The following is a 17193-nucleotide window of genomic DNA, read 5'->3' on the forward strand; positions in this document are numbered from 1 at the left end:
TCGACTCCAATAGGTGAAGACAGATTTCGTCCGGACTCCTACGGGAGCCGGACTCCGCCGATGACTTCAACCGCTGGTAAGCACTGTCTGGACTCCTACGGGAGCCGGACTTTGCCTTTAACCTTGATTGCAGGAAGACTTCACCCGGACTCCTACGGGAGCCGAGCTTCGTCATCAGCCCCAAGCTTCGGCCGACGGACACGCATCCCCTGGCTGTATCAACAGCCATGATTCTGCTCCACTCATTGCGGCAGACCCTACGCGACCCCATTATCCTCTGGCAGGCTGTGTCAACGGCCATAATTCTGCTCCACTCACTGCGGCAGACCCCGCACGGCTCCATTACTGCCTGACAGGCCATGACAAATGGCCCCAATTCTGCTCCACCTCCTGCGACGGATATCACATGATTCTCCCATCCACTGGCAAAACACGACAGCAAACGTCGCCCAATTTTCCACGGCAGGTTCCACGTGGCACGCTCCAGCAATGGCCACGAGTCCACTCCACTACTCTTCGCCGCATATTCCGCCTTACACTGGGCAGTCCACTACGAGGCAGTTACAAACGTCGCCATCAGTGCGTTACCTCCTCCGCCTATAAAAAGGAGGACCCAGTTACGTTATTCTATAAGCTCATTTCTTATCTCAAAACTCTGCTAAATTCTCCGTTCGAGCACTCCATTCTTGTTGAGGCAGAGAACTGACTTGAGCGTCGGAGGGTCTTGCCGGAGCAACCCCACCTCCGGTTTAAACTTCCTTTGCAGGTCCCGGCGGCGACCGCGACTTTTCCGACTCCAGCTCATCCGACGCCAGCAGATTTTTGCACCAACAACTACCATATCAAATCGGATGTTCCAACTCCTCGAAGCCTGCTTTAATCCATAGATTGATCTCTTTAGCTTGCATGCTTGATTTTTCCTCTCACTTGAGATAAATCCCTCTGGCTGGGTCATATAGACCCCTTTCTCAAGATTATCATTTAGAAAGGCAGTCTTGACATCCATCTATCAAATCTCATAGTCGTGCTGCTATAGCAAGCAAAATCTGGATGGACTTGAGCATAGCCATTGATGAAAAGGTTTCATCATAGTCAATTCCTTACCTTTGTTTGAAACCCTTCGCCACTAACCAAGCTTTGTAGGTTTCTATTTGGCCATCTATTGTGATCTTCTTTTTGAAGATCCATTTGCACCCTATTGGGATCACACCCTCAGTAGCATTAACCAAGGTCCACACTTGGTTGATGTACATCGAGTCCATCTCAGATTTCATGACTTCCAGCCATCTATCTGAGTCTCTACTCATGATAGCTTTTGAATAGATCAGTGGATCATCATCCTGAATGATGTTGATCAAATTGTTATTCTTAATGGCAAAATCATATCTCAGAGGTGCTTAACACACTCTATCTAACCTTCGAAGAGGAGGTATATATTGTGGATGTACCTCATCCTTTGGTACTTCTAACTCAGGATCTTCTTGTGGTTCAACCACAGGTATTTTGGATCGATTTGTAGATTCTAAACTTTCATAAATTTAATATTCCTCCCACTGCCTCCTTCTTGAATAAATTTATTTTTTAAGAAAATGACATGCTTACTAACAAATACCTTTTGTTCAGTAGGATGGTAGAAGTAGTAATCATTAATTTTTTTAAAATATCCTACAAACCTATACTTGTCTGATCTAACACTAAGCTTATATCCAAAAATATTTTTGACATAAGTAGTATAGTCCCAAATCTTAAGATGTTTAAGATTAAACTTCTTTTCCTTCTATATCTCATATGGTGTGCTTGCAATAGACTTTGAAGACATTCTGTTTAATATATATGCGGTAGTCTCTAGGATATATCCTCAGAAAGTTATTGAGAGATCAATGAAGCACATCATGGACTACACCATATCCATCAAAGTGTGATTCCTCTTTTCTGCTACACCATTTAACTGGAGAGTATAAGGAGGGATCCATTCAGAGAGAATACCTTTACTTTTAAGATGATCAAAAATTTACTGGATAAATATTCTCCTCCTCGATCAGATCAAAGAATCTTGATACTTTTTTAATTTGTTTTTCGACCATGCATCGATACTTCTTGAACTTATCAAAGGTTTTAGAATTATGTTTTATAAGATACACATATCCGAACCTTGATAGATCATCTATAAAGGTGATAAAATAGGAGTATTCTCCTCTGACTTGAGTTATCATCAGTCCACATATATTTATAAGTACTAAGGCTAACAACTCATTTATCCTCTCTCCATATCCAAAAAATGAAGTTTTGGTCATTTTACCTATGAGACAAGATTCATTTCCAATGATTCATAATCATATGGGTCAAAAAAATCTTTTTTTGTATAACTTGTTTATCCTTGACCACTAATATGACCAAGACGGTAATGCCAGAGATATGTGATATTTACATCTTCTCTCTTTTTTTTCATATTTCTTCCAATATGAAAAATATTCTCATTGAGTGCAAGAATTAAAAGATTGTTATCAATATAAGAACTGTCATAAAATTTATTAAAAAAGAAAATGGAGCATCCATTTTTTATTAGCTTTATTTCATAACCTTGTTTTAATAACAAAGGTATAGAAATAATGTTTCTAATGATCTTTGGCATATAATAACAGTCTTTTAATTCTAAAATTTTGTCCAAAAATAAATCAAGCATACAGATTTCTACAGCCTCTGCGCTAATAGACTCTCCACTTGCGGCATAAAGCTCAAGGTCACCTATTTTCAGACTTTTGATATTCTATAGTCGCTGTAATGAATTACAAATATGCAATCCACAGGCGGTACCCAATACCCAAGTATCAGAGTCTAAGCCACTCAACGAAAAATAGGTTTGTATTATATACATACCTTTTGGTGCTATACTTGCATCTTACTTCAATCTTGCAAGATAATTTTTGTAATTATTCTCCCAATATTCAAATTTACCACAAATAATTTTTATGAAAACTTTTTTTACTTTTTTATTATTACTAACCGATCTAAAGTTAGAAATATCCAGAACATTGGAGTTCATCTCTGGTACGAACCCAATTTGTAAGTTCTTCAACCAATCCATATAGTTAGAATCGATCAACATGGTTTCATATAGTGAAAATAAAGAAGTCATAATGCAAATTTAAATCTACATAAATAAAAAATAATAGTATAAACAGATCACTCATGTTTGACATATATAACTAGATGAGATCTTTTAACTAGTTATGTCTCTCGCTATTTTATCAGATACCATAGTCCTCTCCTATGGTAAATGAAAAATCCTAATATGATTTCTTAATGGGGTTGAGATCCTAATCTCTTAATAAAGCCTTGTGGATATTATAATAAACCTTAGTGAGTTCAAAGATAAGAAAATCTATCTAATTGCATCTCATATAATTCTCAATATAATCTTTGCCTCTAAAAATACTCATAGCCTTATGGATATCACAACAAACTATAGTATTTTGTAGTTAAGTCAGATCCTTCATTTTCATACAGTCATATCTAAAAAATACTGTCTTTGTGGATATCATAATAAAGTAACATATCCAAATATACCATAAAGCATATAATATGCATCAAGACAACCCCACATCAATTTTCATAGCAAGTCTTATGGATATCACAACAAACATATTATGATCTTTGACAGGGCATTGACTTGGCATGAAGGAAGGCATATATAGTGTTTAAAATACTGAGTAACTTTCATTCAAGATTTAAACTAATCTAATTGGCCAAAAAATATTAAGATTGGTGGGGATCCCTCTGTTGCTTTTTTTAGATATCAATAAAATTGGTCAGGCCAACAAATGAAACCAATTAAAGAACCACCGCACTTGAAATACTCTTTAGACATCAAATGATTAATCGATTCAAAAAATAGGTCAACTACTAGTTTACAACACTACAACTTAATATAATTTTTATGAGGACTTTAATGATCTCATGCACATCTTAATTCAACCAATCATAATAATGCACTATTATAGTTGTATCTTAACAATCATCATAACTAATCATAGCATCTAATCATATCTCTAAGATATGAAATCATAATCATTCAATATGATTATAACATAACATCTTAAGCATATGCATAAAGTACTAATAATATGTATCAATATTAAATACTCTTTTCATGATTCTTCTTCTTGAGACATCACAGTGGCACCCCTACACATCATATGAGTACCCCTTGGAATGGGAAGAGATGGTCTTTGAACCCTACTTGCTCTTATGACTGGATGATCTGGTGATGAGTCCCAATTTGAATACTAGGCTACTAAAAAAGATTATATACATACATCATGTATTTAATATTATGTATCTAAAATATATCTCTAAGAAATGCTAGGGTTTAGATGTTCAATTGGGTTCAACCATTGACCCAACTTGAATCAAACAAGAAACCCATACTTGATCACAATCAAGATAATAATTTAATCTTTGATTGTATAAATCAAGATAGGCTCTGATACTACTATTAGATTCTGGTGGTGTAGTGGAAGGATTAGGTGTTTAAAATTCTCATTCAAAATACCTGATGCACTGAAAACCCTAATGCCCAGAAATTTTTGACTAGGATCAGAAGAATATTTAGAATAAGAAGAATACCTATAGTGCTAATCTAATTTTTATGAGGCATCTAAGTGTCCACCCTCCAATGGTGATCCATATAAAAATTAAACCAAAGACAGTACTTCTCCTTCACCTTGCTTCCAGAGTTCTAGCCCTTAAAACTTGATTAGCCCTGTATCAATCAGGTTTCTCCAAGAACCTGACTTGACCCTCTTAGAACCTCCTCTAAACTTTTGAATCCTCTTTTTTAGGACCTTCATAATCTTTTTTTGGATTAGATAAGGCTTTGTCTTAAATCCTAAAGCCTTATCCTAAATCTAAAATAGGTTGTAAGAAAGAAGGGAGAGTAATGGAGAGGAATTGAAAAGATTTCTGAATGTCTCAGACACCCAACACCCAGGCCTTTTTATAGCCATCAGAGGGGTGCCAAAAAGGAGGGACACATTTCATCCAAGAGGCCTATCTGATCTGCATATCAGAGAAATAAGAGTCCTTAGACAGAAGGACTCTTCTGCTTGATACATTGATCAGCACCTTCACCTATGCGTGTGACAAAAGAAGGATGTTTTTGCATCCCTTCTCAAATCAAAAAAATCATCAAATTTTTGTGTTGATAGAGGATTCAATCCTGATCTTAGATCACCTAATAATAAGATCAAAAATGTCCACAAAAGGATGTATCCTCATGTCCCTTCATGCAAGGCTTTATCACCATGCGTGCACATGTGAGGAAAACTTTTGGCATCTGTTTGGCCCACTGATAAATCTAGAAAAATTCTAAATAAATCACCATAAAATAGTTGATCAAATGTAGAACAAAATTTGATAAGTGGCATTCTAATTTAAATGAGTTTGATCAGCAGAAGGATGCTCCAAGATGCAAAGAAATGCGACGCTTCAACGCATGTGCGAGAGATCTTTTTCTTTCCAATTTTCTCCACCCCATATTTTCCAAAAAAATTCCATCTCATGCTTTGTGATGTGCATCAGAGGATCAAGGGTGATATGGGGTCCCACATGTATCTGAATCCCAAGCCAAAAGTGTTGGATGTATGCCCTAGAAGCCAATATTGGCTGATGCATATCATAACTATAGGATATAGTTTTGTACTTATTATGAATTTATGTTACCATTCATGTTTATGTGTCCATGAATTATCTAAAGAATTAATAAGATGATGATACATATTCTCAAAGAGTTAAAAATTGAGACATATATCATTGATGATTAATTCTTAAATTGCTCCTGATCATAAGATCATCATGGGGATGATGATTGATCCAGATAGACAAGTGCATGGATTGCTTCCTTCAGATAGATGGATCTCGAGTCTGTAGTGTAGAGATACTGAAATGAGAGTACAGTGATTGTTAGAGAATAACTAGCACTGAGAGTGACCAACACAAGAAGTCACATGGATGTCTGCTCACTCATTAGTAACTTTTTCAATGCTACAATTATATGACTGGTCCTTTGATCTGAGATGGCACTACTGCTCACAGTGAGACTGCTGAAGTTTGAATAACACATCAACATGGGTCTCAATGAGTCCTTGTAGTAGATGTTGGCAATAGTTGATCCACTGTAGGAGTGGGGTGTGCATCAAGATGAGATCTATCAACTCTAGCAGAAAAGAGTAGTCCTACATGATTTAAGAGGCTGAGTCTTTAAGTCTATGGCTATAGCATTGTGATTGATGGAAAAAATTTTCATAGAAATATATATGGACTCGAGCTGATTGAATCTATCATATGATCGATGTTGAGGTTTGATGATTTATCCATAATCTACCATCTGATTGGGACTCATGATAGAGGGACTGTATCATACGTTAACTGTATCTAAAGATTCATCTTTTATTCTGTTGGGTTACTACTACATACTGCTAGGGGTCACTGATGGATTGTGAAACTCACAAATATCATCTTGATGATCGATGATCCTTGGTGGGTAGAGTTGGAATGATCCCAACCTATTGAAAAGAGTCTCAATGATATTATGATAAAGATCACAATATATCTCACTATCCGATAGAATAGAATCTATGGAATCACATACAAAAGAGACTTTTGATTGATCAGATGGTTAAATTATGATTATGAATCATAATAGGATTTGATTATCAATTTGATTATGATTGATCCAATACAAATATTGCAATCAAGTAACTCACTAAAGAGTTAGTGAGTTATAGGAAGATTAATTAGCAATAAAATTACTAATTGACTCAATTTGATTGAGCAATAGAGCTTGCATCAAGTCTAATTAAATAAAATTTAATTTGAGTTGACATAGGTTTGATTTGATGAACCCCAATTGGGTTATAGAATAACACCAAAAGGATCGAAAGATTAGTGCCACTTGAATTAAGATTTGAGCTTGACTCAATTTCTATCTAGACTAGGATATATAAATTTTTATTTGGACTAAAAATCTTCATTTCATGGGTGCATCAAATTTTAATTGGATTAAGATTAAATTAAATTTAACTTAAGCATCAAGAAAGAGTCCAATAGGACTAGGATTCTGTTAGATGTGTGCCCTAGATGCCAGATTGACTGACACATTCTGAACAAATCTAAGGACAAATTTATAATTTTGACTATAAATCAATAAATGGGTTATCTTCTATCATATTGTGTATATTGTGTCTGTGATACATCTTTTGAGTTAGTAGGAATGTCAATTCATATTTTCAAGAGTTGAAAATTTAAGGCATGAATTTACATAACTAACTCATAAACAGCTCCTGACCATAGGATCATCACGAGGATGGTGATCGATCCGAAAGGTTGGTGTACGATCACTTTCTTAGGATAGATGTGTTTTGAGTCTACGATGTGGAGACACTGAAGTGAGAGTACAGGTATTCATTGAGAATGAGAGTACTGAGCATGACCACCTCGAGCAGTCATAAGGAAGTCTACCTTCTCGTCGATGACTAGCTCGATGCTGCAGTTGTGTGTCTAGTTCTTTGACCTGAGGTGCATCGACAGTTCACTTTGAGTGTGTTATAGTTTGACTACACCATAACTCGATCTCCTAACCATTCGAAATCCTAAGGTGTATGTTGGCTGTAGCATATTCATTGTAGGAACTAGGTCGCACCAAGATAGAATCTATCATCCTCGGTAGACAAAAGAAGTAGTCCTATGATGATTGAAAGATCGAGTCCTTAAGCCCATGGCTATGGTAGAGTGAAATAATGGAAAAGAGTTTTCCATTAGGGTTTCACATCGGACTCGAATCAATCGATTGATTCATATGACTGATGTTGGGTTTGATGAGTTCACCTTAACCCTAATTCAGTCAGGACTCATGATAGAGGAACTCAATCACACAGGTAGCTACACCGAGAGGTTCGTCTTCATTTTTGATGGGTTGCCACCATACACTACTAAGTGTCACTGATGGATTTTGGGAGCAAGTAGAATGATCTTGATGATCGATCATTCTAATTATCTGAATCAGAAGAGTTCTGATCCATCGAAAGGAGTTTTGATGATGTCGATGATGAGATCATGATATGTCTCATTACCATGCAGAAATAAACATAACTGGATCACATAAACAAAAATTAGGGTCTGGATGTCATCAATTGAGCTAGTCCAATTCGATTGATTTGGATTAGATCCAATTAGGTTCAAGAAAATCATGCTAGCACACGATTGAGCCTATCTTTCTCCTCGTACAATCTTTTTCATCTCGATTGAGCCAAATGTGATTTGACTCATCCAAAGAACCTTGAAAAAGTTTTTCTCATTCTGACTGGAGTCAGTCCAGCTCAGAAAAGTCTTATCTTAATTCATGAGATGAATTTAAGACAACACCTACCAATTCTATCACCTGCCATTTTTGTTTTAGGACATCGATCAAACATTGTCTTATGGATCTTAAACTGAAGGCCACTTGGTAAGAGGTCATTGGAGAGTTTTTATGGAGTATCCACCTACTAAATTAGGCCTCAAAGTGAGTGCCAAGATCAGATTGGGCATGCACCCCAAGTGGATAAGGATAGAGTCCCATGAGATGAGGACTCTGATCCTTGATCGACTTGGACTGTGGGGCGCCAATCTCACTGTGCTTATCCAGTGTTGTCACCAATAGTGGTAGAAACTAAAGGAATTCTTACTTGATATGATCAGATGACATCACTCCACCAATCAAAATTTTTTCAAAATTAATTGAATTTTTTGATTAGTCGAATGATGTGGCACTGCATGGTGCAGCATGGTCTATTTAAACCCTATCTGCGCCTAGGGTTTAGATTCTGCTCAATACCCAGGAAAAATGAGATTCTCCTCTACTTCTCCATATTTCTCTACTTATATCTCTCCCCTCTTCATGTCCAAGAAGTTGGACATCCATCTGGTGCTTGTCCAAAGCGTGGTGGCTCTCTGAATAGAAGGCTGCAGGGATTTGTCGAGAAGCTACTGCTCCAGCTTCAGATGATCTTTTGAAGATCTTTCAGATCTGATCCAGATCTGATTTTTGGAGCAAAGATTTGCAAGGAGATGATGATCTAGATCCTACTTGAGTGGATATCAGTAGAGGCCAGGTGACTGCGTGGCTATTTTTGAACCTCGGCATTGCTGCGATCATCTATAGGGTAATCTAGATTACCCTTCAGGTATTTCGTGTTTCCTCATATTTTTAGATTTATTTTTGAATTAATATCTATAATAAAATTAGATCTAGAGATTTAGATCTAAAATAAATGTAGGAAATTTTTTTTTTAAAATTATTCCGTCCTACATTTGATGAAATCTGGAAGATCCTACAAGGAGAAAGGCGATTTTTCCTTCAGATTCCTCCTCCAATTAGGTGACATATAATCTAAATAGATTGGGCTCCAAATCAGATTTAAATTTTGATCTATTTAGATCTAATCTAGTCCTAATATGATTAGGATTGGTTGAGATTTTATTTTATTTAAAACAGCCATCTAATGAAGAGTCCCAAGAGAATAAAAGACTTCCTTTCATGCGCCACAACCAGCCCACGTTAAATTTGATTTTGTGTGCCACAAATTCTCCATGCTCCATCTGATTTTTAACATGATTCCTCCTCTCTTTTTGGCATGTAAGAAAGAAGAGTAATCTCCTTTGTTACCATGTAAATTATGGGCAAAATTCTGGTTGGATTGGGCGGCATCCAAAATTGCTGGAGTCCTAACTTGTTTGAACTCTATCTCCTATTGAAATTTGAACTCCATCTTAGCCTATAAAACCCACCTTATGTGATGTGTAAGATGGCATTGTGATCAGGTAGAGATGCCCAAAAATTAGAAAAGTGTGTGTGAAAAATCGAGGGAGAAAAAAAGAGGGACGGCATGATGGTTGAAGGGTAAGGTAAGTTTGTTTTAATCCTTTCTTTCTTGCACAACCAATGGTTGGTTGTTTGGACATCTCCTTCTGTACCTTTTGTCCATGTTTGGACATGGATGTCTCTTCTTCTCTTTGTCTAAAAGTTGAATAAAATTTTTACATCTCTATTGTAGAGATTTGGTGCATAGATTTTAGGAAGAAAAGAGAAGAAAGGATTCTTCTCATGATCTCTAGTGTAGAGATCAAGATCTTCCTACATCTTCTTATTCTCTAAGAGTATCTTGAGAGATAAGAAATTTTCAATTATCAAGATACAATCTCTGCAAGGGAGCTAGTACTCTGGTGAGATCAAAAAGTTTCTGATCAGATCAGAGTCTCGTGTAGATACTCATAGAGGTCGGACGCTTGTGCGGCTACAAAAGACCTTCAGAAGACATCCATGATTATCTATTTGCATTGAAGATTGATCCATATCCAGATATATTTTATATTTATTTTTATCTATTTGACTTCTATATCTAAATCTTATCTCACATATGATGATCCTATTTATGGTTTGAAGATTTGATCTTATGCATGCTTAGATTAAATTAGATTTAATTTGAAATTTTTTTTAATTCCACTGCATATTTATTTTAAAAAATCATACGTGTATGAAATCATAAAACTCTAATAGTGGTATCAGAGCTATATCATATGCATGAGATTAAGATTTAGATTTGAAATCTGTAGAAAAAAAATATAAATCTAAAAGTTTTTGATGTCGTTCTGGTATAAGGTTACCCTGACATAACTTATTATGCTGAATGATTGTCTTAAAATGATGTTAAAATTTTTAACTAGATTGAATTTTTAGATCCAATTTTTTTAGCATATATGTGATATATATTTTATGATTTAGACTTAAAAAGAGTTTTGAGATCTATTTTGATTCATATATATGATATATGAAAGTATGTTTAAGATTGAAATATGTTTCTATGATGTGAACTTTTTATGTATATGATACATATTTGTATGCATGATCTGAAATTATTTTGAGATCAAAATTTACTCTTCATGCAAAAAATTTAGATCTAAAAATTTTGATTTAAGATCTGAAATTAGTGTTTATGCATGAGGGATTGGTCATGGGTAGATCAATTTAGGTCATATAATTGGATTACATCAAAGGGTTACTGATTTGATCATATTGGGTTTGAATCAATTTATCAGTTGATCGAACTGAGTTAAGTATTGATTAGGATGAGGTCTATAGAGCTTAAGATCATACAATTATTGTTGATCAAATTGATTGACATCCATGTAGAATCGATTAACCTAAGGACCTAATTCAGCTCTGTGGCTCGAGTTTGATTCACTTAAACTAGCCTATTAAAATCAATTGTCCAATTGGTGTTTAAGGCAAGTAATTGAAAGGTGGTTATTTAATTAGTTTCATTTGCTTACCTAATCAATCTATTGATGTCTAAGAAAGAAATAGGGGGACCCCATCAATCTCCACTTACCTGGCCAATTTGGAAGATTAAGTCTCAAATATGGTTGCTTGGTGGTTTGATTTAGCCCATATCAATTACATCAGCCATGTGATGATTGATTAGATGAGACCTAAACACAAATCTCTCCACTAAATATTAAGTCCAAGATCTTCTACCATTGTAGATGTGTGGGCCTACTACCAGCATTGATTATTCTCGGCTGGTCAAAGCGGATCAGTTGCATCGAGAACATGTAATCACTCTATTAGCAGAGAGTTGCTCTAGGGTAAAGATGGGATTGAGCCCAATAACTGTTAGGTGAAAAATTCAATGATGGCTTTGCATCTGCTTGTGAATGATGGGTCTGACTTAACTAAGAAGTATGGGCAATAACTGTTAGGTGAGCCTACATGACTTAGAGATCAAGTCATTGTAACATGCTTAGAGAAGCATCTGAGCAAAAAGTTATCCACGCATCAATGTTTACTCGTGTTATCAATAACTGTTAGATGAGGTGCACGACGTCGATGGGACTACAGTACCCATTAGAAATCCAATTGTTACGTTAGAATTTTTATTTCTCCACCCAGAGAGTATGGAAGATCTGATAAAATAGTGGGAGTCTCTTTTTGCATCTAAAAGTCTCTAGAGTAAATTATAAAATAAGTACAAATATTCAATTAGAATCTTTGCTCTCTGCTATTCATTGTGTCAACTTCAAACCCTCTAGCTCCAATCTTAGATATCAACTGATTAACTAAAATTGATTATATAGACTGGCTCATAAACCTAAAAAATTATTCTTAATTTTAAAAAATTAAGCTATGTTGTCTACCAGATTATTCTGATGTTAACAATTCATCCAATCCATATTCAATGAACTATACTTAATGAGTGGATGGACAATGACAATAAAGATAGGTGCTATGCATGAGCACATGTACACTGCCAATGACACGTTGATTCATCTACAAGTGTTGTGAGGTGATCAGAGTCATACAGTGCATGTGATGCATGATGGGCAATCAGTCTATGATCGTTATTTGATAATGATCAAGGATATTAAGGAGCCTAAAAAGGCTCGACATGATCATGCATAAGAAATTGCTTATGAATTTGATCCTGTGATCCTTGATTAGTTTATGTGAGTAGTTTATGATAAACTACCATATGAAAGACTATCATGGCACCTTATCTGAATTGATCAAATTATTGCTAACAAAGGAACCTTGAAAGAGTTCAGAGATAAACACCTGGAGAGCCTAAAGAAATAAAGACATCCCTAGAGTAGGCATGTCAAGATTGCTCAATGCTGTCCTTATAATTTTCTCTTCTTCCAGTTGAGCTATAGACTCTAGTGTAGAGTCGATGAGAATGTAGAGGGCAGAGGAAGTAACCCTTGAAATTGGTTATAGGACAACAATTGTTGTTGTGGCCATGGGTATCTATCCTTCGCAATCATCATTCAGATTTAGTTTTTAGAGGTGATCTCTATCATTTGCATGGTGTTGCATATGTAAACTTAATTGAGCAAGCAGTGAATGCCATTAGATTTGAGAGATCCAGAATTGAGATAAAATTTAAAGTATATGTGGAACCTATGGCTAAGTAATATTAGAGAAGAAATGATTAACAAACTGAAGAATTATGGGCCTTTGGGATCATTGACTGTTGAGTCATATCTAGTTTGTGCATCACATCTTTGAGAAAATTTGATCAAGCTACTCTTGTGCGATAAGAAAAAAAGGACCATTGAGATATTTATCCTTGTACTCATTTGATATCTACAGCTCATGTGATGTGCTAACCAAAGAGTTATCTCTACTTTGTTACCTTTATCGATGATTAGTCATGGTATGGGTATGTATATGAGATACAAATATAAAATTTTTAAAAGGTTAAAATAATTCAGATATAAAGTAGAGAACCAAATCAAAAAATTTTTATAGATATTTTGATCGGATCGAGGATGCAATACCAATTAAAAAAAATTTTCGATTATCATATAAAATGACATAGTTTCATATTGGACTGCTCTTAGTACATCTTAGCTCAACGAGATAAGAAGAGTCTTGGGACTATATAAGATATGGTCTGGTCCATAATAAACTTTACTGATTTATTAATATTTTTTTAGGGACATGCTTTATTTCTATGAAATTGGTTTCACTCTAAACCTGTTCCTACCACACCGTATGAGATATGAGATGGTAAGAACTGAATCCTAGTTATTTTGAAATCTAAGGATGTTCAGGTCATGTCAAGGATAGCAGGTGGATATATTAGAGGATAGGTCTATAAAGCTCATCCTAAAAGAGTTTGGGATACTACTTTCTGAAAAGATTGCAATGTGATTGTGACCTGACATGATATCTTCTTAGAAAATTATTTGACCAGGATGAAGTAGTGGGAGGAAAGTAAAGCTCGAAGAGAGTGTCTCTGAAGAGCAACGAGCCTTGGAACCTTAAGAACCTATTCATCATGAGCCAGTAGACGTATATTTCTCCTCTACCTCATACACATAGTAGGATTTGTTAGAAAATATATCCTAAAGTCTATCATCTATGTTGTAGATGATTGTATTTCATACAAGCATACGAATTATAAAATGATAAATGTTATTTGATAGATTCATCATAAGAAATACATCTTCTAAAATAGAACTCATATGTTATGATGAAGTCCTTAGAACTACTTCCAAAATGATAAAGGAGGATTTATCATGTGGTTCTTAAATCTTGCTCATGATCAAATGATATAATTATCACAAGGATGATAATTATATCGAGTATAGGTCATTGTATGCTATATTAGTTGGTTATCCTCCTAACTAAGATATGTGGTGATACGGGTATGGCATATGGGTGATATGTAGGAGTACATTTCACTTAGCATGACCATTTCGAAGCACTCTACTGTCAGGAGCTGCTCTGATGGGATATGGGTATAAGTGTCCCTCGAATCTAAGGCTACCTCGATGACTTGCAAGCAACTCACTATGCTTTGGTGGCGGACTATCCGAATTTTTAATTCGATGATGAAAGATTTTTGGGTACAGTCAAGTACTTATAAAGTCTGAGTGCGAGTCAAAATGGGATTGACCAATCCAAGTAAAATTAGTGATGATGCATCATTGTATTTCAATTCAGTAAAACATTGACCAAAGTAGTCCTAGTGAGGAGTCACAGAATTTTTAAGGTTGAGACATAATGTGATTCACTTTTCTTGGATTGACAGTTTAATCCAAAGTCATCTTTGAGCATCGAGTGTCAAAAGGATAAATTACACAGTAACTATATCCACATGGGTTCTAGCATATTTCTAGGCATACATTCGGTCTATCCAGATATCGGATCTTATTGCTAGATGGTTATATCGATTAGTACCGAAATTATTTTTGTGCTATCGACTTAGGTTCGAACCTATGGGATTACACACATAGAAGTACCTGTTTGATCAAATGACTGATCGATGATGATGAATCGTTGGAGGGTTTAATTATCAATTTGATTGATGCTTAATTCTATGCAAAGGTTGTAATAAATTATTTACTAATGATTAGTAAATTAAAAGAATAATTAATTAATAATATGATTGTTAATTGACTTAATTTGATTGAGTAATGGGGATTGGATTAGATCTAATTGAATTGGATTCAATTAGATTAGATTTGGATTAATTGGATGCAGTCCTATTGAATAATAAGACTTATTCCAATTGATCTCAAGGATGTATAAATATAAAATTATTTTATATATTTTTTTCAGATTTTTTTTATTTTTTTAAATAAAAATAAATTAAATCTAATTTTTAAAATAAAAATTTAAAAAAAAGTATCAAAAAAATTTGGTTGGGTATTTGGGGCTTCCTAGAGTTCTAGATTGAAGAAGAAAAGAGAAAAGAAGATAGAAGAACAGTTCTTCTCTTGGATTTCTCTTTTGGATTTTTTAGATCTCAAAAATTTATATAATTTTCTACATAAGAAATTAGATTAGATCTAATTTTTTTCATAAAAAAATTAAAAAAAAAATTCTTCTTAAGGTATGAAAGGAAGAGAGAAAGGTTCTCTCTTATGCATGAGAAATTGAGAAGAAAGGATTCTTCTCTTGATCTCTATTATAAAGATCAGATGCATGGATTCAGGAAGAAAGGGAGAGGGTCTCCTTATTCTTTATTTTTATCATGTTCCTCTCAAATCGTCAATGGATGGTATTTTCACGAGCTAGCACTCCCAGAGAGATCGATCAGCATGAGGACTTGTGTGGATACCCGTAGAGGTTGGATGTTTGTGGGCTGTAAGCATCATGAAGAACCATCTATCATAGATTTTTGATGTGGTGATCTGCTACCCACGCTCATGTATAAAGTTTTGTATTCAATTGATTTTTAGATATGATCTAAATATAGATTAGATATGTCTTGTACTTGCTAAATTTTAGATTTCAGATGTGCATACATGCATATTAGTTCATATCATAGATCCTGTATAGTGATTTAGATTTGATCTATGTATGCATTATAGATTAAATTATTTAATCTATATATATTTCACTACAAAAATTTTAAAAATACATGCACATCACCCACCATGTTTTCCTTCAAATGGTATCAGAGTGAAGGTTCATTATGACATAAACATATATGCATGTAGAGTTGAAATCTAGATTTATCAATGCATGAGATGTGTTATGATCTAATTTTAGATATAATCTAATATAAAATTAGATCTAATATAATTTAGATTTATTCTAAATTTTTGCATATGTGATATGTGAATTAGATTAGATATTCTGAGTAGCAAAGTACTCGGATCGGATAATCATCAGACCGTCCGGTCATAGGAGCAAGTAGGGTTACATGACCCTCTCTTCCATTCAATGGGGTGCTCTTCATGACGTGTAGGGGTGCCACTATGAGATCCCATGAAGAAGAAAGCAGAAAGAGAAAACTTACTTTCTTGCAAAACTCTAGATCTTGAAACCCTAGGTGTTGTTGTATGTGATACAAGTTGCGAAGAAACTAGTTGCATCTAATCTTGATTAATTAAAATTATTTTGATTGAAAATCATGAAGATTTAGATTTGATCTAAAAATTTTTATGATTTAATATAAAAATTTATATAAAAAATTATTTCATAATCTTAACCCATGTTGATGCTATACTTAATTAAGAATCAAGAAATATATTTTAAATCTAAAATTATGGTTAAAGATCTAATGATATTGCATAAAACATAGAGTATGGGTTAGGTCAAATCAAGTCCTTTTAATTGGGTTAGATCTAAGGTTAGAATCAAAGACTTAATGGGCTAGAAAGAGTAGTTGATCCAATCTAACCAATAGTTGATTTAGATTAGATCAAGGGTACTCTAAATTTAAAAAAAAAAATAATAGTTGTAATTGATCAAGTCCATATCTTTGATCAAACTAAATGAACTTGGATTGAGGCTCAAAGGTTGAGCCCGAGTCATTAGGATGATTAAATTGTTAGGTGACTCGAGTTGACCCATGTTGAAAAGGTTAATCAGTATGACTGATTTGGGTGTCCTGAACCAACTTGTCTCTAATCCATCTCATGACTTGATAAAGTCAGTGAGAGGATCTACGACATGCTGGTTGGACCCACTAGTCACTAGTCCTTTTCATGACTTAATGAAGTCAGTGGGAGGATTATAACTTGTAGGTTGACTGATGTCCTCTAAAATATATTAATCAAATCCTCTAAATTATAAGGTCTATAAAATAAACTAGTGTTAGCCTATTTCGCAAGTGCACGAAATCGCTCAAGTAATATAAT

The sequence above is a fragment of the Elaeis guineensis genome, chromosome 10, assembly GCF_000442705.2.
Source record: "Elaeis guineensis isolate ETL-2024a chromosome 10, EG11, whole genome shotgun sequence".
Lineage (NCBI taxonomy): Eukaryota > Viridiplantae > Streptophyta > Magnoliopsida > Arecales > Arecaceae > Elaeis > Elaeis guineensis.